Genomic DNA, 25,524 nt, shown 5'->3' with positions numbered 1-25,524 from the left:
TCTTACTTTGGTCTGCCTGAATTTGGATGGAAATTCTAACAGTGGGATTACTGTAAGTCTTTCAGTGCAAAAACAAAACTAACATTTTTTTGTGTATTTTCCCCCTCTCAAATCATCACTAAATAATTTATTTGTTGCATTAACAGAAGTTAGGAGAAGAGTGTGATTGGTGCACGTGACAAAAAAAATTGGGTAAAGAGTAAAAGAAAAAGCAGCATTGGACACTTTGGGAAACAGTTTTATTGGTTAGTGGTTTTGTTACAAGAACGATACACTTGCTTCCTGTTTGTGTAACAAACACTGTACTCTATACACCTAGCTTGGTTTGAAACATGTGGTTTGCATTTTTCTTTTTAGTGAACTATAGCACACAGTGATTTAAGAAAATTAAGAAAACCCCAATTTGCAGAAATGAGCTCATACCTGCATTAAAAGGTTTGGCAGCCAAATGAACTTTCTGCAGAGTAGCTCAATGGAAGGTGGAATGTCTGGCTATAATGAATGAATGCAGTGGTATAAGTAAACAGAACAGGTTTTAGGAAAGCAAACTCAATCCCCAAGTAAAAATAAACATGCAATAAATAGTACCAAAATGCAGGTTAGAATAAACAGTTCAAAATTTCACCTTAGGAAAATTTTAGTCAAAGATCAGAATTGATTCTATCTGATGGAGACAAGTAAGATGGTCCGATAGCAAAATAAAATCTGTAAGCAACACAGGCATAGTAAAGAAGTTCTGGATTAAATATAGCTACTTTTAAAACAAAACAAAAAATACCCCTTCAGAGGGCAGAAACCACAAAAAAAAAAAAAGTGTTTTGGGGGTGTGTTCATGAATATGTTTTAAATGCTGTTCTCACTTCCTGTTTCACAGTTCTAAAGATGTCTTTTGTGTAAGACAAAAGCACTAAACCATGATTGTCTACAATTTTTAGATTCTACTTTGTTATTAAAGTCCCGTGGTCATCCAGCTGCTGGAGTTTTTTTTTTAATTTATTTTATTGCTATTTACGTCAGTACCAAGTTTCCCTACTTATTTGTGGTTAGCTGCTTTTAGGGCATGAGTGCATGTGTGTGTTGTGGGGTGACTATGTAGCTGTGACATCACATAATGGGTGGGTCTTTTCACTTTTTACAGTAGAATGCAAATAGTATTGTGCTGATATGACTTTGTTATAGGGAAATTGGAAGAAGACTATGGCTAGTTTGTAGCAGTCTTGACATCCTCTTAGAGACAACAGTGAGCTTTTCAAGGGCATGAGATTTGTTTACTAAAAGCCAAGCATTTTCAGTATGGTAAGACACTGTAGTATTTGAGGAAAAACAATCAGACTGATTGTATTTAAATGCTGAACTGTTCATTGTTTTCAGTGAGATCAGAAAATAGGGAGGAAAACTGTAAAAACATTGATAAATTCTTGATGGTATCCTGTTGTTTTCCTTTAAATAAGGCTGTGCATCTGAGAAAGTAAAATGCTTTGACAAAAATGCCTATGCCATCAGTAAACATCTAAGAACTTTATACAGATAAAAGTAGCATTGCCTAGTGAGTGCATGTGAGTATATATATATATATATATATATATATATATATATATATATATATATATATATATATATATATATATATATATATGTGTGTGTGTGTGTGTGTGTGTAACCATATCCAGTATATAACTGAAAAATGCATACCTTATCAAGATCAGCAAGATCAGTAGTCTTCTGTGCAGATAAATCCAAAGTAATAGCCATCTTCTGTGTTATCCACATACACAAGTATCCTCACCTTGGTTCCCTAGCTACACAGTTACCTTTTTATAGTGTAGATTCAGGCCTGTGTGCACAGTGAAGATGCAAATGAGCTGCAAACTCATTAGGATTGCTGAATCCCAAAATATTGACTCTGTGTATCAGATATAAACATAATGCAGACACTCCCTCAGTGCTTCCTGTTAATGGATTGCAACAGTGAATTACTATTGGTATGGAAAAAGAAAACACAACAGCGGTTCAGACTCCTTTACCTCAAGTGGGTGTGTCAGCCAGTTTAGACTTACAAAATACAGAAGCAGTTGTCGCAAGGTTTAAGATGTAAGTAAGCAGCACACATTTCACAATTTCTGTTCAGTAACATCCAAACTCCCCTGCATTTGTTGAAAACTGTATATTATTGCCATTTAATATTCTGAAATATTTAAGAAGAAGAATACAAAATGCCTTGAAGCCTGCATGTTTCAGATTACTGCTCAGATAAGAGAAGAATGAACACTGTACAGCGATAAGACAGAGCTGTATTTCTGCAAACAGTCATAAATGACTGTGTGTTCACTCATTGCATTACATCTGAAATTAATACATGTATAAACAACCCAGATCTGTACAAGTGCTATATGTTTTGTTAATACTGTGGATAAGTTTGGAAATACTTGTATGCACAATGCTTTTTATTCTCTGCTGCAAAGCTGTTTTTGTGGCAAAGAGGGATAAGACACCCTTACTGCGTTTCGAAGTTTCATTGGTGGGAGAGTTCAAATCCAGATTTATATAAACATCTTTCATGTGTACTAACATATATTTTGTAGTGTTGTTATTTCATAGATTTCTTTTCTTTTTTTTTTAATGCCAGTATTTGTACGGTGTGGCTTAGCACAAACAAGGGGGAAATGGATAAACACAATAAATGTCATGTAATGTACTTCTTTGATAACCAATACATCAACTACTCATGTGAATCACCTGTGTGTGTGTGTGTGTGTGTGTGTGTGTGTGTGTGTGTGTGTGTGTGTGTGTGTGTGTGTGTGTGTGTGTGTGTGTGTGCAGCACATCTGCTAAACACAGCATATACTATCTGTAGATCATGGTTCAAATCCCACCTTTGTCTTTTAAGGATGAAACTTAATAAACACTGCTCACAAGGATAAAACAAGTTTAGCTTTGCTTGTTTCATTTGAGTGACGCTTACCATCATGCAAACCTGTACTAATGGCCCACACAAGAAGCAGACAGAACACCTGCTGACAGGATGCAGACATTCTCAAATTCAAAAATGATACGTTGTTGCATCTTTTGCTTTCCATTGCTCAATGCCACTTAGCAATGTTGATGTGTGGTTAGCAATCTTCCCCAACACCTGCAGGTCTAAAACATCTACAGAGAGGAAGCAGACAGTAGGCAATTTCAAAATGTATATATTTTACCAAGTATACAAAGCAAAAGAACTGGTCCAGTTAAGGCAGATGAAAAACCGTAATATAGGAAAAACTTCTAAAACCATGCAAGAAGGAAAATAAAAACAGAGCTGGTGTTGAGTGCTTTCATTCTATAATGGTGACAAGAACTTCAGAAAGATATTTTTAGAAATGAGTATGGAATTGATAAGCAGGACATTAAATATCCTTGTTGGTGCAAAGTAAGCAGTCAATAAAATGTGAAAAAAAACTTTACATCAGCTATAAATGATAAATTCAGCCTGTGAACTAAGGCAAGTCAAAAGGTAAAAAATTTTTACAGACAACCAGTTAATTTTTTTAGTGAACCTGTGAAGTCTTTGAAAAAATAGTTAGTGATGATGGGGTTACCTCAACCACAGCCAAGCATACCTGACAATTCAGAGCTTCATTTAGTCCTGGAAAAGCATCTGCATTCAGGAATAACTGCTACTTTAGCTCACTAAACTCCAGTAAAGTATCCATATCTCCATAAAATAAATCTACCTGTTCTAAAACAAGGAATACAAATTTCTGGACCCATTTACATACTTGACCGTGTTTACCTAAAGCATTATTTGTGTGTATTACATATGGCTGCCCAGTGTTCTTTGATACAGCTTGACAGTTTCTTTGATGTAATGTCACATTTTTTAGAAATAATGTCTCAAACCAATTCAAACAAAAACTAAAGAAATAGATAATGGTTAACAGGTTATCTAAGCCATCTTAAAGCACATTTAGTATTAAGAGACTCATTCAGTCCTGGTTGGGAATCTGCATTAAGTAGCAGCTACCATTTTAATTCACTCACCTCTAGTAAAGTGTCCGTGTCACCAAACAACAAGCCTATCTGTTATAGCAAAAATAATTTAAATTGAACAAAACCTGGGCATGACAAGCTCCAGTGGAGTTTCTATGTCTGATTTTATGTTTCTTTGATATTGCCTAACAAAAGGCACTATTGGGTAGGTAAACACCTTTTCCAGTATCCAACAGCCTAGAGGACACAGGTGCAGACCATCTCTGACAAAGCAGCGCGGCCTGTTAACCATCTCATTACAGGTTGAGAGATACTGGATACCACGGGACTGACACCAGAAGCTAAGCCAATCATTGATGTTAATATTTCTTGTTTATATTGTGGCATCATCCTGGGTGATGGTACATTCTACATATGCATTCACTGTGCAGTCTGTACTTTATCATGTTGATATGTGATTAATGTTCATGCCACAGCTGTCTTCACTGACATGCCCTCATCTGCTGTACATTATCATGTTTCACCTAACCTCTTTCCCTGTGTTCATTCCTACAAGTCATCTGTGTGTCCCAATTCAATATACACACTCCCCCCAACTGTTTATTTATAATGCAGCCTATGTACCCTTACTGATCATTTACACAAACGTTTGTTTGGTACATCTGAAGCAGGGCATATTCCACCATGTAACATGTTGGAAATAACCCTGGTAATCATTGTGACAGTTCATGCAAATGCGCTGACCTAGTTTGCTCATAGGTAAACAGATTTACATGTCTGCTACTGTCCATGCTGCTATATATGTTTCCCTGGCTGGCAACACTGTTGCTAGCCCTGAAACTGCATTTGTTTACATTTATACATGGTGCATGACATGAATATGTAATTAACACTGCTGCTCACCACACAAACATGTAAATGCTGTGTTGGCTTCATTGTAAATCTATATGGAGTTTAATGAACCCCCAGGTGGATTTTTCATAAGTGGAGTAAAATAACATAATCGGTGCATTGCTGTTATTTATTATATCACATAACACAAAGGAGTTAGCATTGTGTCTTATTGCATATTTATATGTTTGTAATACATGCAGTTCCAAGAGAAAAAAAAAACAGATTACAACACAGTTTTTTATTTCAATGTATTGATTGATTGATTGATTGATTGATTGATTGATTGATTGATTTTTGGCAACATTTTGTGCCAACAATTGGACCCTCTCTGTCATTCAGCCCACTTGTTCTGTACTGACTGAAATCCAGGTGGGCATCCATGGTGGTTCAAAGGTTTTTCTACTGTCAACTCATTCCTAACCTTGCGTACACCGTGCAAAGTACTGAGGAGGGATGTGCAGTGTGCTTAAACAGAGAATGACCCATCACTTCCACAAGGGGTGCATCTTCCAAGCAACCCTGTTACTCTCCCTGTGGCACAAGCGGTGATATCTCTGATCTTCTTAAATGAGCTCACACAATGCATGCAACCGAATGCATGCAAACTCCCAAATTCTTCTTAAGAGAGGCAAGCAGGCCACCCCCTCTTCACTCCTTCACCTCCCTGTCTTCCTCTTCTCTAACAGTGGGGCTGTTGACTGAGCTCTGGTCTCCTGCTTCACAGCCAGACTCCATGCATCTGAGGCACATAGGCAACACAGCTGCTTATAAAAGTAATGCAGTGATGTCAGCATCATTCACACTATTACTGACATGATATGGAACAAGCATGGCAAAGCAACTTTACATGAAAAAAAAAACACCGTCTGTACTATGGCCATACGGTTTACATTACATTAACAATATTTATTTCTATGTAAGGTTGATTGACAGGAAGGAGATGAGACATTTTTAATCAAGGTTGCTTTCTGGGAACCAAATTGTAACCATAGCCTAATCAGTTAACAGCTTAATGGGTTAAGAGCAAGACAAACCAACAGAGGTGGCAAATAATCATCCTGAAATAACCTCCTTTGAAATTTTATCCATGAGATAACAATTTTCCCTTTATCATGGCTCAAATGGAAAGTGGTTTCCTACTGTTTCATGGTGAGTGTAAATCAATTGATTAATGTAGGGAAGGCAACTTATTGGTCAATAGGTTTTAGGATGGCATGCAGGTTCACTCTTGACGAGTATCATTTAATCATCAGGTCACCCCTGTGAATGCCAGGGACTCCAGTAAGGATAACAACGTAGGGCAGCTGAAGAAACTTTTGACTTTGCAATACTAGCAGTTGCAGAGTACTTTGGATAAACTACTGGTTCCATCAGCCTTAACGACGACACAGGCAACATTGCGTATGACGAATACACGTTCCTTAGATCTGAATGGAGAAGATCATGAAGCAAAAGGTGAGTTTTCACCAAGAAACAGTATTCCTTGTGGGCAGCCAGTTTTCAATAACACCACACAACAGGAAGACAACAGGAGAAAGAGATTCAAAAGATGGCTACAGGAGGAACTTTTACTAACTAACCAGGGGCGACAGGTGAAAACAGTGGATATGTATCAACGCTTTAAGGAGTTTGAACAAAAGATGAGCAAGGTACGTAATTTGCAGACAGACAATGCGTACCTTGCCGAGTGTATAAAAGTATAAAGACTACCTAAAGGTTTAAGAATGGCTAAATTCCCTAACGGACTGTTAGGAAAAAAAGAACTTGATGAGTTGCTAACAATGTTTGACAGACATGGTATAGAACCGCTGCATTTCATAATTAAAGTTAATAACAGTAAAATCAACTCCCTGTTGGGAGAAGTTAATAAATTAAATGATGATATTTTAAATGATGAAAATGTTGTGAATTTTGAGACTAAGTATGATAACATTTTTAAGAAAATTGAACAACAGGTCAAAGATAACATATTAAGGAAACAACGAAAATTGAAAAGGGACGAATTAGAGTATAGGCAAAAAGAAGCTTATGTACTTCCACAATGCTATTATGGGGAGAGTTTTGGAAAGGATAGAATGGGGAAATATTCTAATTATAGTAATAATGTTAATACAGACAGTCACGAGATGGGAAATTCGAATGGGGGGCAGAATAATAACTACAATCATGACGATTCTGATGATTTTTTTGACCAAGAATTCTCCCAGTTGAGGAGATCTGAAAGGATTCAGAATAGGGGCCGTAATCTTCAACATAATAACAATTTTTAGGAGGGCAGCAGACCCCTAGAGGGAGGCCCCAGAGGGGTCTGAGAACATACTGGAACAAAAACAGGAACATCAGATTTTAGATGGAAATTTAGATAGAAATTTAATTTCAGAGGATTAGTTTGGAATTATAAATACCAGGAATGGTTTTAAAATTTTTAATTACACTGGCCATCCAGTGACAGAAACACACTTTGTCCTTTTTGAAAAAGGATTCAAATTTGTTCCAGCAAGGAAACCCGGTTTAGCACATATGCTAACAGAATTGAAATTATATACAAGGAAATTAAATCTGCAACTATATTTTAAGCAGACAAGGAAAGAGCATAACAGCAAAATTAGCAATTTGAGGAAAAAAAGTTTGTTTAATTCCCCTTTAAACCCAATGGTGACTCACTTCGAAAATATATGTACAAGGGAAATTTGTAAAGAATATCAGGACTATAAAGAAGATTTTTATAACCTTACAAGGGAAGAAAAAATCCTGTTAAACACACTTAGAGAGTCCAATACAGTGCGAGTGATGAAGCCAGATAAGGGAGGGGGAATAGTGTTGGTAGATACAACTGACTACATAAATGAGATTACAAATATGTTGCAATAAAAATATGATACAGAGAAATACTCTGCAGCTTCTAGGAATGAGGTTAATGTTGCTCATAGGAGACTACAGATGTACTTAGAAGATAGTCTGATGCAAGAAGTTATTAATGAAGAAGTGTTTAACTTCTTGCAGAGTCAATACCCATTTATCCCAACAGTCTTTGGTACACCCAAGGTACACAAAGACATTTTACACCCCCATACAGATTGATTTTAGCAGCTCAAGGGAGTTCTACTTACCCACTGGGTGTTTTTATAGATCGATTACTAAAAGACACCTTACAAAAGATTGATTATGTGTTAATAGATTTGTGGGATTTTTTAACTCGAATAAAACAAGAGTTTTATACACATTGTACAGGCTTTTCCACTATTGATGTGGTTGATCTTTTTGGATACATCCTTCATGAATTGGGACTGGAGTTATTTCAAGAAGCATTGCTAGTATATAATAATTTAAGTAACACCATGATTCATTTTATTATGCAAACAATGGAATGGGTATTGAAAAACAATTTCTTTGTTTTTGAAGAAGAATATTACAAACAACTAAAAGGGGTAGCGATGGGGTCTAGTTGTGCTCCCATCTTTGCTAATTTACTAATGTGTATGTGGGAAAATAAATATATTTTCCAAACAGATTTTACAAAATATTGGATACCATATGTTCGTTATTTGGATGATGTGTTTATTCTTTGGAGAGAAGATGTGGGTAAAGCACTGGTATTTGAGAGATTTATCAACAATATTTGTGATTACTTTAAATTCACACACACCTACAATGCTAATACTATAGATTATTTAGATGTAAGGTTGACTAGGAACATAGAAAATAATTGTTTTGAATCAAAGGTTTATAGGAAACCCACGTACTCTAATAGTTTTTTGAGATATGAAAGTCAGCACCCATTATATATCAAAAGAAATATGGTATGTGGCCAGATGATCAGAGGGGCTAGAATGTGTTCAACCTTGGAAGGGTTAACAAGTGAGTTGACACTGTTGACCCAAATGTTTGAAAATAGGGGATACCCCAAGGAATGGATGTTGAAATACAAAGAAGAGGTTATAACCAGGTGGGGTAATAGATTTATTCCACTATTAGGTCAAGAACTGGTAGTAAAGGTTCCTGAAGTTAATCAGACTGACAGGTTCACTCATTCTATGGTGATAGAATTTAGTTCCTTTGGATGGCAAGTAAGAAAATGCTTACCAAAAATTGGGTGATATTAGAAGACAGTGAAGACTTCTCCCACTTGTTAGGTAAAAGTCCACTTTTTACTAATAGGGTGAGCAACAACATGAAATATTTACTAGCACATCCCACACAATTGAGAATAGCCAGACCCACTATTAAATGTGGCAGGTGCAACCAGTGTTCACTAATTTTGGAAAATAGTGAATATAAATTAAGAGAACGGACACTTATAATTAAATTGGCTGGGGACAATTGTCAAACAAGAGGGGATATATATATATATATATATATATATATATATATATATATATATATATATATATAGCTTTATGTCAAAGTTGCCACAGTTATTATGTAGAGAAAACAGAAGGACTCCTTAGACAAAGAATATATGAACACACATACGCCGTGGAAATGCAGAATAAGAATAATGCCCTTTTTAAACATTCACGATTATGCCCCAATTTTACCTGTTTCAAGTTTGGCATTCTAGTGATAATTAAAAGGAGCATACGAGGGGATGACTGGGGGAATGAGATAGAAACCAGGGAACTGCATTGGCAGTTAACCTTGAATGCAACAGAAGCCTCAGGTATGAATGATTATTTGTCCCTCCGACCTGTTTTAAAACAGAGAGCTAGAAAATTATATGACTTTTATTATTATGTAACCTATGTAGTTTTTAGTCTCTACTCACACTTACACTAGTATTTGTTCATTTTTATATCTATATGTATAACATTGGTTTTATGTTCTTATATTTAAGTAGAGAGATGCTAATACTTTATTTAATAGACCTGTGCTTTTAAATGTTAATAGGATACTAATTAGAACTGTATAAAAGAGCCATGCTGAAGGATATCAACAGTTTGATAAAGTCTGATATGAACACAGGTGAAAGCGCTTACTTCATCACTGTTGGGATTACTGCTATTTTTTACTATTGTGGTCGAGCTGAACTTTTGTATATTTTGGAATAAATTATATTCATTCTGGACTACTTGTTGTGGAGCGGTCAGTTTTATACCAAGGATTTGCTTGATTTACTGTAAATAGTAAAAGTAAAAATGAAAAGTGAAAACAGTAAAATAGTAAAAAGTGTAAATAGATGATACTTTTCAAGTCCACAGATTAAATGTTGGTAGTACATATAGTAATAGTAGCATCCCTATAGTTATAGGTGAATATAAGGAGAAGCAGTTGTAGCACAGCAGTAAATAATGAAGGATTGACATAGTGTCAGGTTTTGGGAAGTGCTGTTCTTGTGCATATGCATTGCCACAGAGAGGAAAGGTATTGTCTTAGGAATTTTTAAAGAGGACTGCATTGCTAATAGTTCTGAGTGATGGAAGGAGAGTGTTCCACAATTTAGCAATAGTAAATGACTAGAGCATCTGACCAGTTGAAAAGTTAGGTTTTACAACATTCAAAACAGTGTAAGAAACTTCTCTGTGTGCAAGATTTTCAATCCATATATATCTAGTTAATCGCTGTATATTAATCAGGTTAGATAATGGTAGTAGAAGTTATTATCTAATCTGATTAATATACAGCAATTAACTAGATATATATGGATTGAAAATCTTCTGCACAGAGACGTTTCTTATACTGTTTTGTTTTTGGACACACTATACTTATTTAGTGGGTTGTTTGAGACTTTGGGGATACCACGGTGATTGCTTGTTTTACAACCTTCAAAAGCAGTTGATTTTCAGAGCAAAGAGTTCTGCTAGGATGGTATACAGTAAGGAGAGAAGAGAGATCCGGGCAATTAGATGGCTTGAATATAAACTTATGGTGGTGGTTAGTTGTATGTATGTAAGATAATGAGGGAGTTCTAGACAGTTAAAGGATTCTAAAGAGATTCAGTGATGTGATGAGCATTAAGCATTGGTTACAAATTTAGTGATTTTATTATAACATGAGTCAAGTTTAGTTTTGAGGGAGGATTGGATATTGGTGAAGAGTGAAGCACTGTAAAGAAGAAAGAGATGGTAGCAAAAAGGAAGAGGCTAGGGATAATTTAGCAGCGAGATTAAGGTGTGACTGTAAAGCATGCCCAGTTTTTGAAGTGTTTGATATTGTTGTGAATGTGGAGGTCGAGCGTAAGCTTGTCATCTATACCTCTCAAACATCTCTTGAGTTTTGTTCTTTATATTTTCACACTTCCTTTCTCACTTCTTTTTGAGGTGGCTCAAAGTTCCTTTGACTATGCAATGATTTTCATAAATCTGTTGTACTAATGAATTCAATTTTTTCTTTGAAGCATTTGACAGTTTTTCTTGAGTAAGTATTTTTCTTTCCTTTCATTTTTCTGTTAGTCATATCTGAAAATTCTAGGATTTGTGCATAACAGTAACAATGCATAATTTCTTCCTTATCCTCTATAGTCCACTTTGTCATCTTTTTGGCCTGCCAGTTTTTTGTGTATGATTTTGTGGACTACTTTTGGGTTGCCACCTTTTAACAAGGCCAAAGTTGGACATGGGGGTGTGGCCAGTAGGACAGGGGTGTGTGACCAATATGACACTGGCCACACTCTCACCACAACATCAGAGGTGTTACAGATGCAGTATTACAGTTATGGGTGCAGCATTGTGACATTGCGGCATAGTGAAAACTCAAACCACTGCATTAACTTCTGAGCATGCATCCACAAAAAAAAAAAAAAAAAAAAAAAAGGAAAAAGTCTGTAAACATTTTACTTTTAAGAATTCTTCTTGTAAGAACAGCTAAAATAAACTACAATGTACCGCAAACTCCATAGACCCCTTTTACCTCAAAACATAGCAATTAATAGTAATTTACCCAGCACAGCGATGTAATAAACAGGCCAAAGCCAAATGAGCACCCCCATAGTCACACATTACAAGCAGAGCAGGACATTTTAACCTTATTAAAGGCAGCATAAAAAATAAAATGCACACATTTACAACTATAAAGGAAAACAATCTTGAAACAGCTTCAGCAAATTGGCAACATGTACCCACTAGAATAATAAATGCACTACGTTAACTATTAACATGCCCCCTCAAAAGGTAGACCTGTACCACATGCACATTGACTTGCAAAAACAGGAAAAATTACCTAAACAGTATATCCTAACTTCCTGAAAACAGCATTAATTGCACACATTTCCACATAAAAAAGGGCAAACTATGCTCAAACATTTTCTATCTGCAAACAGAAAGTACCCTGAAAAAGCTATGACAATAGAAATACATCACACTATATTTATATTTAAGACTGCCTCCCACCAGAAATAAATGAAACTTCTATACACACGGTTCAGCCTTTAAAAAGTAACGCTTCCCAATCATACCCCAGCAACAATCACAATTACATACACACACACACACACACACACACACACACACACACACACACACACACACACACACACACACACACAGGTGTTATATCTTTAAAATCTACTACTTGAAAATCTCAAAATAACTACTGCACAGATTTAAATACTGCATACTACACCCCCATCTACCTCTAAACATTAAAAACTTAAAGCACGATATTCCCATTTTAAATAACTAAAGCCACAAAATACTATGTACTTACCACTATCACAGTCTTTGCTGGACTAGCTGGCTTTCTTCCTGCTGAAATGGCTAGCTGGATGACAGACTCTCTGTCTGCTGAGTGGCTAGGCTGGCTAGCAGGCCCCCTTCCTGGCTGTCTAGCAGGCTCCCTTGCTGGCATCTTGGCTGGTTGGCTAGCAGGCTCCCTTGCTGGCATCTTGGCTGAATGGCTAGCAGGCTCCCTTGCTGGCTTCTTGGCTGGCTAGCTAGCTAGCAGGCTCCCTTGCTGGCTTCTTGGCTGGCTGGCTAGCTAGCAGACTTCCTTGCTGGCTTCTTGGTTGGCTGGCTCCCTTGATGGCTTCTTGGCTGGCTGGCTTTCTTGCTGTCTTCTTGGCTGGCTGACTTCCTTGCTGGCTTATCTCAATCCTTTCTGATTCTGAAGTTATTAGCAGCTGTAGAGCATTCACGCCCCCTTCCATCCTTGCAGCCAATTACTGCTTGAATTACACCATCCGGATCTAACAGGGAATACCTCTAACTGCAGGTCCGGGTTGTTGATGTAGCCACATTGCTGTGGAATAACCGGAAGTATTTTCGGCTTTTCCACGGCAATTGAGCTACATTGAAAAATGGGACTTTTAAAGTCCCACTGTCTGACAATGTTGGCAATGGGATGAAAAGGCTCAACCCATGAGTGTCCCGCTGACAACGGGATGAGTGGTAACCGTAGACTACTTCCTCCTCCTACAATGGGGGTGAGAATCTCCCTGAGCTTAGCCTAACCCTGTTGTAGAAATGTTTCCATGTTTTGAAGATTCTGCACTGCCTTTTTTCCAGACCCGGCACTGGTGCATACACCAGGATTGGGCACTTTTTTATCTTGAAGCCTGTGCACCCAGACATCTTTTATATTTTTAAGCTACCTTCCTCTATTATATATAAACTAGAGAGTATATTTCAGTGTTATCTTGGTGAGATTTTGTAAAAAACAGGGTCTACAAGTGAAGGTACTCACCTAGGCCTGAGGATAAATTCAGTTCCAGCAGTGCTACTCTCCTTTTCGTGCTGATTTTATCTTTCCATTTGGTTATCTTTCTCCCACATTTCTCTCATTTTGCCTACAAATCCTGATATTTTATGAGTATGTATCTCTGTGTAAGACACTGTAATAACTGGGTGTAGCAATTTTAATGATCAGTGCAGCTTTTGTCTTTGTTCATAGACACTAGTCATGGAGTATAGTCATCCGGAAAGCAGAGTTCCTGTGTATCCAACAAGAGTGTACTCATCTTTACAGGAAATGTCCCTCTTCTCTTGAATATACTTTTCACTGCTTTCAAAGTCTAATTTCTGAATTTCTGTTAAATACACATACATAAAATTAGTGTAACAAGCTAACCTCTACAAGCTGATATGGTTTGCTAATGCATGCTGGTGAAATGGTTAGAATGGGATGTGCAGAGCTGCAGTCAATAAGACGTGTTTGCAAAAAATGATAAAACATGACCTGTTCCCATATTAGATTAATAATGCAAAAATAGTGTGTGATACTGGCTTGTTTGGGTGGTGCATTCAAGCAGTGGTTGTTAGTAAAAAATTATATTAACACATGATGAGTAATATGTTTTAGTACAGCAATGGTAATAAAGCTGTTTGACCTTCAGGTGAACTAATACAAAACATTATGGCAAACAGTGTTGTCACTGAGACTTGCCCTCTAACACCAATGGTTTCGTAGCTTAAGATTGTTTTGAAATGTTGTGAAAATATTATATGCATAATTTGTATAGACTTCACATTATCCCAAAACAGAAGTAAGCTATCCCCTCTTGGCATACATCAAATCAGAGATTTGAGATGCATTGCTAGGCTTAAAAAGGCCCTAGTGGTTGTTAGCTTAGTGCACACCTATGAAACTATCATTAGAAAGCTTTTGATCTTTTCACTGATATACTGGTTTTAACTTGCACACTTACAGTGATATAACACTTTGACTGTAACATTAGTATTTCTGGCAAACAAAATACAGTTTTCTTTCATAAATCTGCAAATATAAAGTCAGCATCTAAATACAGACCTTTGATACTTACAGCATATTATAGCCTATTGTCTACCAAACAGCTATCATATCTTACATTTATTGTATCTCGCATCAGGAAGCAAAGGTGCTAATTAGCATCTTATTATTCAGGATTAAATTAGTTATACTGGAAAGTGCTGTAAACTATGATACAATAGAATCTATTTATAAAACTATGCATTTATTACTGTAAGCTATTAAGCCTACAAATTACTGCCCTATTCTATGCAAAGACAAGCCACTGGGTCAATTATGGTTGAACTGTATTATTAAAAAAAAATAAAGTCCAAAATGTTGTTTTATATGATAACTTTGTAACCTGACTTAAAACAACCTGATAGGTAAAGCAGAAATGCTTGTGTTGCATTAAACATGATAAAGAACATTCATGCTATTCAGACTAAAAATTAGCTGTTTTCTTTTTTTTTTCAAATCTTTGTTTTTATTTTATTTATTTATTTATTTATTGCTGTTTCATTAGGCAAATTGTTAAATACAACAAACTAAAACAAAGCACTAATGTCCACAGCTGAAGTAATAAAAACAGGAGTCAGTTTAAGCACTTTCATTCCTTTACTTCCAGAACTTCTTCTTTCCTTCTTCTTCTTTCTGAAGAAGTTCTGGAAGCAAAGGAATGAAAGTGCTTAATCTGACTCCTGTTTTTATTACTTCAGCTGTGGACATTAGTGCCTTGTTTTAATTTGTTGAGTTTATTATTGCTTTTGGTGTATTTTCAAAAATTGTTAAATACAATATGCAGTAACAGGTGATACATTAAAAGTAAACCATTTACAAAGTTAGATAAAACAATCGTTCATTCTAGTAATAGACAAGTACCTTTAAAGTTCATTTTCTAAATATGAAGAGAGACAAAGATGAACAGCAGGACAAGATGAACAAACATGAGAAATATGACAATATTAACATTGGCAATACATAATGTAGCTTTTTACACATAGTCAGAATGGATTAGATAACTATACAGGTGTTACAGAGTACAGGAAAAACACAGAGAAAAGAAGAAAATTAAAATAACTGCTATATACAACCATTTACACGTAGTGCTACAATATAATGACAAGATTCCAATTACATTTAATAAGATGTGATAATTCTTATCTGTGCATGTATCTTATGTACAGGTAACCATCAGAGAACACAGCGGAATAATACTCTGATGAGGAGGAGATTAGAGGCAATACCACTAAAGTACAATGAATATAGAAAAACATTGTTTGATATGTTAAGATACAATCAAGGTTAATACTCCAGAACCTGAGGTATTTCAGGAGCTTGTTAACATTATTAGTGATTAGTTTATGAGATAAAATATACTTAGATGCCATGTTCTTAAAGTTGCCCCAGTCTAGTTTAAAGCAATCTGACCAGTTCTGTGCAATATAGAGCTTGACTGACATGAAAAGAGCAATCTGTATCCTGAGATCATTAGAGGGTATGTCCGCATGGCATATATGAAGTATAGCAAATTCCCAGGAGTGAGTGGATTTACCATGGCCCATTTTTTAAAGTTTGATCCTTAGGGAATTCCATAGATTTTGAGCATATTAACAGTACCATAGAATGTGTAGGAGGTCAGCTGTAGCTGTGGGGCAAAAGGGTGAAGTGTTAAAAAAAAAGAGTTTAAACCTTCTGGAGTATAGTAGGTATTATTATTATTATTATTATTATTATTATTAATCATTAACTAGGTATATAATAGTGTCTTAAAAGGGGCAAAACTGCTCATGTGATTAATTGCTTGGGAGAGATGAGCATCTGTCAGGTCAGGATTTTTGTTTCTCCAATATTGTGCAAATGTAATAGAGGATTGGTATCTAGCTGTAGAGATAAGTTTGTAAGTGATTGAAAGCATCTTCTTTTTGATTTTTGGACATTTCAGGAATGATGTAGCCAAGTTTATGTCTTCTTGTAACTTATTTGGGAAACATCCTAGGATAGAAATTAATTATTTGATTTGTCTCAAGATTATTGTGTATTTGTTATTCAAGTTAAGTTTTATTTTGATATCATTGATGAAGTTGTCCTTAAGCTGAAAGAAATCCCATACAGTTAAAGTTTTAATTTAGGGAATTGATCTAGGTTTAGCATTTTGTTACCCAATTTTAGATTTGGGTTCAGGTGAATGGGCTGCAAGAGAATGAGTGTGTTTGGCAGACCTAATGAGGTGAAGAGGTTTTGGAAATATGTTAATCTTCTGTTTAAGTAGATTATGTAATTTAATGTATTTTAATAAAGATTAATTTATGAAGGGTAGTGATTTGGGGTTAATTTTACAACTTTTCACACGAGTCTGCCAGAGACCAGTCCATTGGGGAAAGTGAGTTATTTCATTTGGATTATGGTCTGCAATTAGTATGATTCTACAGGCACAGATTATGTCATAATACAGTCTGAAATCAGGTATCCCTAGTCCTCCCTTGTTTTTAGGCAGCATTAATCTTGATAATGAGATTCTAGGATTTTTTAGGGAACCAAAAATTAGCTGTTTTCTACTGCCTATATGATAAATCTGTATATAGCTGGAGTATACAGTCTTCAGGAATTGAACGCAAACACAGACTTCATCAGCATTTTATGACTGACAGCTGAGAGAATGTCAGAGGAAATACAATGCATATGTATAGATAGCCATCTTGAATGGCTAGCAATTCTAAGGCCAGTTTAATAAACAATATATATATATATATATATATATATATATATATATATATATATATATATATATATATATATATATATATATATATATATATATATATATATATATATAGGACACTAACATAAAAAAAAGGAAACCTATGTTTACATGCCCTATACTCCTATTGCACACTGTCATACTTACACTAACTAATTAACACATACACACACACTACACACATACAAAAATCACCAGTGTTAGCCTAACCTACCTACCCCAAACTACTCCTAAAACTCCCCAAAAAAAGTAAAATGAAAAATTCCTATCCAAACCCCTTAAAAAGTAAACACCTACCTGAATCTCTGCAAATACGGACACATTGGCCAAAACGTACAAATCCCAGACCAAAATGCACCTTAAAGAGACAGTAAACCGTAACACACGCACCACAACACAACCACCATGGATCCAGGAAACTTAGAAATTCAGTATTTCGAGATTCAGAAGTGGGCCTATTAGAATGGCCTATTATTGAATCTTTCTGCTACTATTTTAGCTAGATTGAATTTTACATTGGTTTGATCTTTAATTGTTATTTACTTTGTTCATTATTTTACATTATTACTATAGTCTATCTGTTGACCAGATCCTAGCATAGATATACAAACTTGAAGCGTCCTCCTCTTAAAACAGATAAGTATCTTGCCCCTCCTCCTAAACAAGATAGACTCTTTAGTACTATATTAATAAGCGAGGGCAAAACAAGTACTTGGTGTTTTCATGCAAAACATTAAGCACATTTTTATGAGCTATGTTTTTTAATTTTTAGAATCTTTTTAAGCATATTATAGATGTTTAATTTATTCTACTGTATTCTCTTTGTTAACTGTAAGATGTGTAGCTAGTACTGCACTTATTAGCCTTTAACCAAATGATTGTTTTTAGATCTATGTCTTACTTTATCATTTTCATTTGTTTTTACACACAAAGTGTTCAGTATTCTTTGTTAAAATCTGCGGCTGCCTTTTATTCAATACTATTGAAAGATTTTTGTGTTGTTTATTATGCTTCTCATCCAGTGAGTAATTTTACATTCTATATGTTAAAACCAAATAATGAAGCCTTGTTCCTTACACTAAAGCAATCATGATAATTATGCAATTGTTTATTACAACTAAATAAAAATAACTGATACTGTTGATTACTTTTTGACAACTTTTGAGGGGACTGTAAGAACTGTTGTGACACCTCTGAATCTCTACCCCAAACATGTGTACAAATCCACCCATATATCTCCTCTTTATTTCACAGGAAGCCCCCACTCTATCCCTTAATCCTAACAATCTCTCCCTCCACCTGACCAGCACCTCAAAGCTGCCTGCAAACTCCTAAGACCAACCTCCCAGCTTGCTACTACCAAATCTCTTGAAAGACTAAACGGGTCACTAATCCTCCTACCACTACTACCCTAAAATCTCTTAGTTTAACTAAGGAACCTACTAAGTACCTTATATCTCTTAAACTAAACTAAGGTAGTCAAAGTGTTTCTTCCTGTGGGGAATCATAGTAACTAAAGTTCACGCTTGGACATTGCACTCACTCGCTATTGGCAAGCAGACTTCAGAACTCCCACCCTAGGTGTGGACTCACTGATTAAAGCGCCAAGATCGCCTAAAATTTCTTGTTCCCGGGCCAAACCAGGCCCAAAACAGCCACTACCCAGCCCATAAACAATACCAAAACAACCTCCAGAACACAACCAAACTAAAGAAGTTCACCAAACCCAATTAAAGCAGGCCACACAAAACTACTACTCCCAATCCTGAAACAGAGAGGCGGGCAGGTGAAACTACTTCCAACACCTTTAAGAAGCACGCACCGATACTATCCAATCACTTGCCGATCAACTCCAACCTCTCCATCACCCCCACCCTCCCTCTCCACACCTCAAAAAATCTCCAAACCCACCTCTAACCCTCACCCCCTCTCTCTTCCTCCTATTTGCCTCCTCCTTAAAATCCCCTAAACCAACCCTCCAGCTGTCTCCTGTAAACCAGTTGAATAACACTTACAATAGTATCCGAAGCCATCCTTACTAATAGCATCCTGATCAATAGGAAAGACCCCAGCATTTTGAAGACCCAACTATATCATCCCTCTTCATAAAGGGAGGTACCCACCTTAATTTCTCACCTCACACCACAGAATATCTGTCCCACAAAATTATGGGAAAGATGAGTACAAACAACCCTCTAACCTGGCAATGAGAACCAACCCCAACATGGCTCTAACCCCCACCAAACTACACAATCACTCCCCTTCTCTTTTCCGCTCCACCATAATAACAACGAATAAATACTAATATCTGCCTGCCTCTCTTTCTTTGACCTATCGGTTTGGAGCAAAACAACAACAACATACCTACTCCACCCAGGAAAGCCGCCCTTTTCCTCCTAGCACCTCCTTGTCTGTTGGCTGCATGCCACCTAGGTAGGCAAATAAGCTGTCTGTGGTTAAAAGCACTATCACTGGTGCTCTCAAATACCATCGTGTTCCCTGTGGGTCTACAATTCTGGTCCCTCTGTTTCCTCCTTCACAAACCCCTAATCACTCTCAAAAGCTCCTCTTTCCATCTCATCTTGCCATCATTGCCATGAAAATCCTGATGTTCAGTGATGTCTCCTCTCAAAAACTCCTAATGCTGACTCAACACCCTTTTCTCCTCCGATGTACTCTCAAAAAACAAAACTTGAACTCTCCACTCAATCCTGACTTGGATTTACATCCCATTTTTTACTAACTTGAAACTACATCACCCAACAAAACTAAACTCCTCCCTACTAACATCCCCCAATTCCATGTTAAGCATGAACTTGGAACTACATTAATCCATATTTCCAGTATCAAATTAATTAAACAAATTACTAGCTGTCATAAGTACAAACACATCCAAAATTAACTCCACAACCATTAAATCGTTAACCATTAATTAAAACATCCATTAAATCGGTAAAAAAAAAACTTGGATCTATCCAAAGTCCAAAAACTGCCCTTAACCCCTCTACCCTCCTACCTATTGCCTCCCCCCTCTCCTCCACCTTCCCTCAATAAACATGAACTTAACATGCTCTCTCTCTCTCTTGCTTATAACGCTCTCTTAGATTCATAATATAAGTATCCCTATCACCCCACCCTTGCGCTTACTCCCACCACAAACTTGTCGGCAATCTGAACTACCCAATCTACCCAAACTTAACCAACTCACCCAAAACTTAACCCAATCCACAATCCCAATAGAACCTAGTATTTTGACCCCCTACTCCCTGTTTATCTCCCTTCGATCAACTAATAACCTTCAGATATTAGATCTGAACGATAAGATCTAGTTAAGGCTGCTGTATACAACTCCATTGGAAAGCCTTGGAACTCCCACAGGCTTGGAACTCCACCACCGACCTCACACATAAACAGTTCAAAACAACTCAAAAAACAACCTCAAAAACCATCTTAAGCTACTATAGCTATGTACACCACAGAAAACTGTTAACTTATCCAGGCTCATAATTCATTTTTTTACTGATAATAATGAGACATACATTTATTATGTATTGTCACTATTATCCCACTAGTTTGTTTAACTTGTTGCTTTGCCACTTGTGCTTATATAATACCTATGTCCCATTTATTATATTTTTGTAATGTAAACATGCTCTCTCATCATGTATTACACATTATATTGAGCTTCTTCTCCCCAGACTCTAGAAAGGCATAGATAGCTGTCTGAATGCTAGCCGGCAACAAATGTGTAAAAAAATAAAATAAAAAAATATATATATATATATATATATATATATATGTGTGTGTGTGTATATATATATATATATATATATATATATATATATATATATATATATATATATATATATATATATATATATATGCCAACATGGTTTTGGCAGAGTGGGAGTCTCAATATGTTTTCAATACCAATAACACTTTCTCTAGTTCAGTCCTATACTGTGGTCGATTTGTTGATGATGTTTTCTTTGTGTGGGGGAATATGTATGAAAGATTGTGTGAATTCATACAGTATTTAAATAACACCACTGATTTTCTTCATTTTACATTTGATTGGTCGCATGAACAGATTTGCTTTTTAGATATCACTGTGATAAAAACGTCTGAGGGTATATACAGAAAGCTATACAGAAAATCATGTAAAACCAATAATGTGATTATTACCAAGAGTATGCACCCCAGACACGTTAAATGTAATGTTTTAAAGGGTCAATTTTTTTATATCAGCAAGACTACATACTTGAGACAGTGACATGCATGCATCGTTTGATTTGATGGCTGATAACTATGGTAAAAGAGACTATAATGTCACGGAAATTTCAATGGCACAGAATGAAGCCATATCCTTAAGGGACACTCATACTAATCCTTTCTTTGGGAATACATTAAACTTGGAAATTGAGAGAAATAATACCTCCTCTTAGAATTTGAGAATGTCTTACATATTCGAATGATACTAGTTCTATCTGTAGCATAATTAAGAAGCATTGGAGCATTATTTTGTCTGATGAGAAATGTAAAGAGACACTAGGTCTGTCACCATCTTTTTGTTTTAAAAATCATTGCGCTATTAAAAAGATGCTATGTTATAAATCATTAATGCAACCAGGATCCAACTTAAATACTAACAGGACTGGCACTTTTCCATGCCATCATTGTAATATGTGTAGTTATATTTGAACTGATGATTTGTTTGTGCATCCTGATACTGACCATATCTTTGAGATTAATGTTTATCCTAGCTGGAGCAGCAGTAATCTTGTATACGTAGCATCCTGTGAGACCTGTAGAATAATGTTGGAAAAAACAATCGCTGCTTAAGAGACAGTATTAGGGAACATCTGCACTGTAGAAATAGGAATGATAGCAAGAATACTTTATCTAAACATATAAGCCTTATAGGTAATAGTCATTATTTTAAGTTCATGGTTTTGGAAATTTGTAATACTGGTTTAAGAGGTGGTGATATCAGAAAATGTACTGAATGCATGGAAGTCAAATGGATGACTATCCTACAGGCAACAAAAGGGAAAGGGATAAATGAATTTGTGCCTATTAAACCCTTATTGAAGTCACGTGGCCTAAGTCATTAACTTATAAAAGAGATGTACTTTGTATTTTGAATTTAGATCTGATTAAGTACTTGGATTGAATACAAAAGCGCTCATCTTGTCTGTTTGTTTTATTTTCTGTTATTAAAATACAGTTTTTATGTATCTTCTGCCAATTGGTTTTGTTTTTTTGCAACATATATATATATATATATATATATATATATATATATATGTGTGTATGTGTGTATATATCTATATATAGCTATATATATATATATATATATATATATATATATATATATATATATATATATATACATACATATAGGATTCTGCTGGAAGTACTGCACAAATACAGTAATTATGCATCTATATTTGCAAATACAGAAGAATAATTCAAAGAGTACAGAGGATATCGCACGAATGTCTTTATTTTAGTGAAGACATATGGCTATACCTGAGGGAGATGATGTGATTCATCTTTCATGTAAAGCACCTGATACACTTAAAGCTAATAATGAACAGGAGCTATGGTGAACATCAGTACTAGAAGCCAAATTCAAGTGGACAGAACCAAAAGGCAGAAGAAAAACAGTAAGCTAATTACAATATAACAATTCAAACAGGGCAATGCCAGACTGTGCAGTGACCAGTAAGACCTTAACAAATTATTTGAGAGTGAGATAGAGAGTATTATCAACATTGTATTGTGGAAGAAATATCAGCAACTATGTTTAATGCCAGATTTTCTTCAATGCTTGATGGGATCCAAAGATCTTAGCAAATATAGTTGGATGAAGCAGTTTCCAAACTCTGTATCTTTAGTATAGAACTGAAAAGATATAGGCTCATGAGACTACCTCATGTGATTTCATTAGGACAAGAACTCTTCCAGATAGCAGCAAGAAACATAATTGTGGGTTATATGGCCTGATCAATATTTATAGGTATCATTCTAGTTTAGAGTTCTGTGAAGCAGTAATGTGATATACAATAAATCCATTTTTGCATATACTGGCATTTGTAGTCATGAAATCAAAGATAGTCAATTGTCATCAATGTGTTATGTCTCTAAAGTATATGTTGCAAGTATTGGCAGAAAATGATCTTTGACCAGATGCTGACAATATCATTGTAGCTGTGAATATCCAGAAATTTACTAATAAATCATATCTTTTGAGATTCTAGGGAATGGTACACCACTTGCCAGGATTATTCCTTACTTGTTAGAATTCAAAGTACCATTATGAAAATTCAAGAACATAAAGCAGAATGGTGCTGAACAACAAATCAACAAAATAGTTTCATGTTGCTGAAGAGAACTGCATTCATATTACCAACTCTTGAAATACTATGAAATGACAGACATGACACTACTGCCTATGCTGTAGTGTAGAAATTGGTAAGAGAACAATTATCTTGATTTTTTAAATTTCTATCTCTATTTTTCACTGTTTGCAGAAAGAAATGGATAACTTGCTGACAGGAACATTTGTTTGATTCATATTTTGTTGTCTTACCTCTAATTTTTATTGATTGTTGTTAGGGGTCAATTTAAGACAGGCAAGTTCTAGGCATCTAAGGGGGCCTAGTCAGCTATAAATTCACGCAAACTGTAGTGATGGCAGTCTAGAACTAATCTAAAACAATCCTGTACTGCTTTGTGATTGAATGTATAATAGCTTGGTAAGTGCAGAATTACCTTGATTTATATTTCATTTTACCTCTGTTTTTCACTGTTTGTATAAAGAAAGATAAAGCTTGCAGAGAGGAAGATTTATTTTGATTCATATCTTATTTTACCTCTGATCTTCACTGTTTGTTTTTAGAAAGGGATATATTTTAGAAAGGCAAAAAATAGATGTCTCAAGGGTCCTAATCAGCTATAAATTCATGCAGACAATAGAGAGAACAATCCAGAGCTTAATCAAAACAACCCTGTATTGGTTTGTGATTTATTGATTTGAATTGTTATAATGAGGAGTGACTGAGAGCGATAGTATGTGAGCAATATAAAGGAAATACAGCATTTGTTTGACTAGTAGAACTGGTACTGAAAGACATAGTGATGACTTTAGTGTACTTAATTTAATATTTAGTTGAATATTGTTTCTGTGGTTTTCTCATAGAATTTGACATACATTTCTTTGAATTCTGCAGTAACTGGTTTTGATTATTCTTTTCTTTTAGGATTCTTTGTTTGCAGCTGAATACGGATTCCTTAAATGAGTATTCTAGTAATGATTTGCTAAAGCACAGCTATCTTGTACAGAGTACTAAATGTTATGTTTACTTAAAGATAACTCTTGGTAACACTGGTGAACAGTGTTCCACAAGTCAAAAGTTGAATGGATTGCTTATCATTATTAATGGCAAATTTAGACTTACTAATGATGATTGCACTTGTGCAATTGGCACAGCTTAGAAAACTATTGCAACATGTACTAATGACTGGGCTGAAGAGATAAACATTAGTAGGCAAAGTGCAAACAAAAAACATTTAGGAAATAAAGTGTCTTTAGTCAGTAAAGACCATTCAACCTCTCTCCCACTATTTAAAACTAACCTAAAACTTTTCTTCTCCAACCACTGGTTATGTTCTTGTACTAACCCTGCCTAGCTGTTATTCTCTAATCTATCTGCTACCCACATAACCTAATTTTTTTCTACCTTAAATCTTTAAGTACCCAATCTATACTCAAATCTTCACTCTTATTTCCTATCTCAGTCACTACTTAGTACTACTTAGTACTACTTACCATGCTCAAAACCTACCAGATACTGTACTTACATTTCTTTTTGTATACTATGTTAAATTGAAGATGAATTACTCTATATTAATGCCATCTCCTAATCATTAGCATCAGATGTTTATATATTTTTAAGTATATTTTTGTTTTTATATGTATTTTGTGTGTTACTTTTAGTATGTTTTTGTTTTGGAGCTTTTCTCCCCGGGCCTCCACTGAAAATGGACACATATCCAGTTGGACTAGCCCGGTCAACAAATGTAAAATAAAATAAATAAATTTTAAACATGATAATATCAATAATCCAAATAACAATGAGTACCACAGGAAAATGTACGCTCCTGAGCAGAAAGCGCAGAAATAAAATCATAAAAAATAAAGGAAACTCCTCAGGTGCAAAACCATGCAGAAAATAGCAAGTAGCATACAATGAGTCTCT

The sequence above is a fragment of the Protopterus annectens genome, chromosome 7.part0 (assembly GCF_019279795.1).
Source record: "Protopterus annectens isolate FY-2018-M chromosome 7.part0, PAN1.0, whole genome shotgun sequence".
Lineage (NCBI taxonomy): Eukaryota > Metazoa > Chordata > Ceratodontiformes > Protopteridae > Protopterus > Protopterus annectens.
The sequence above is the reverse complement of the archived record's forward strand: the minus strand, read 5'-3'. Positions refer to the sequence as shown.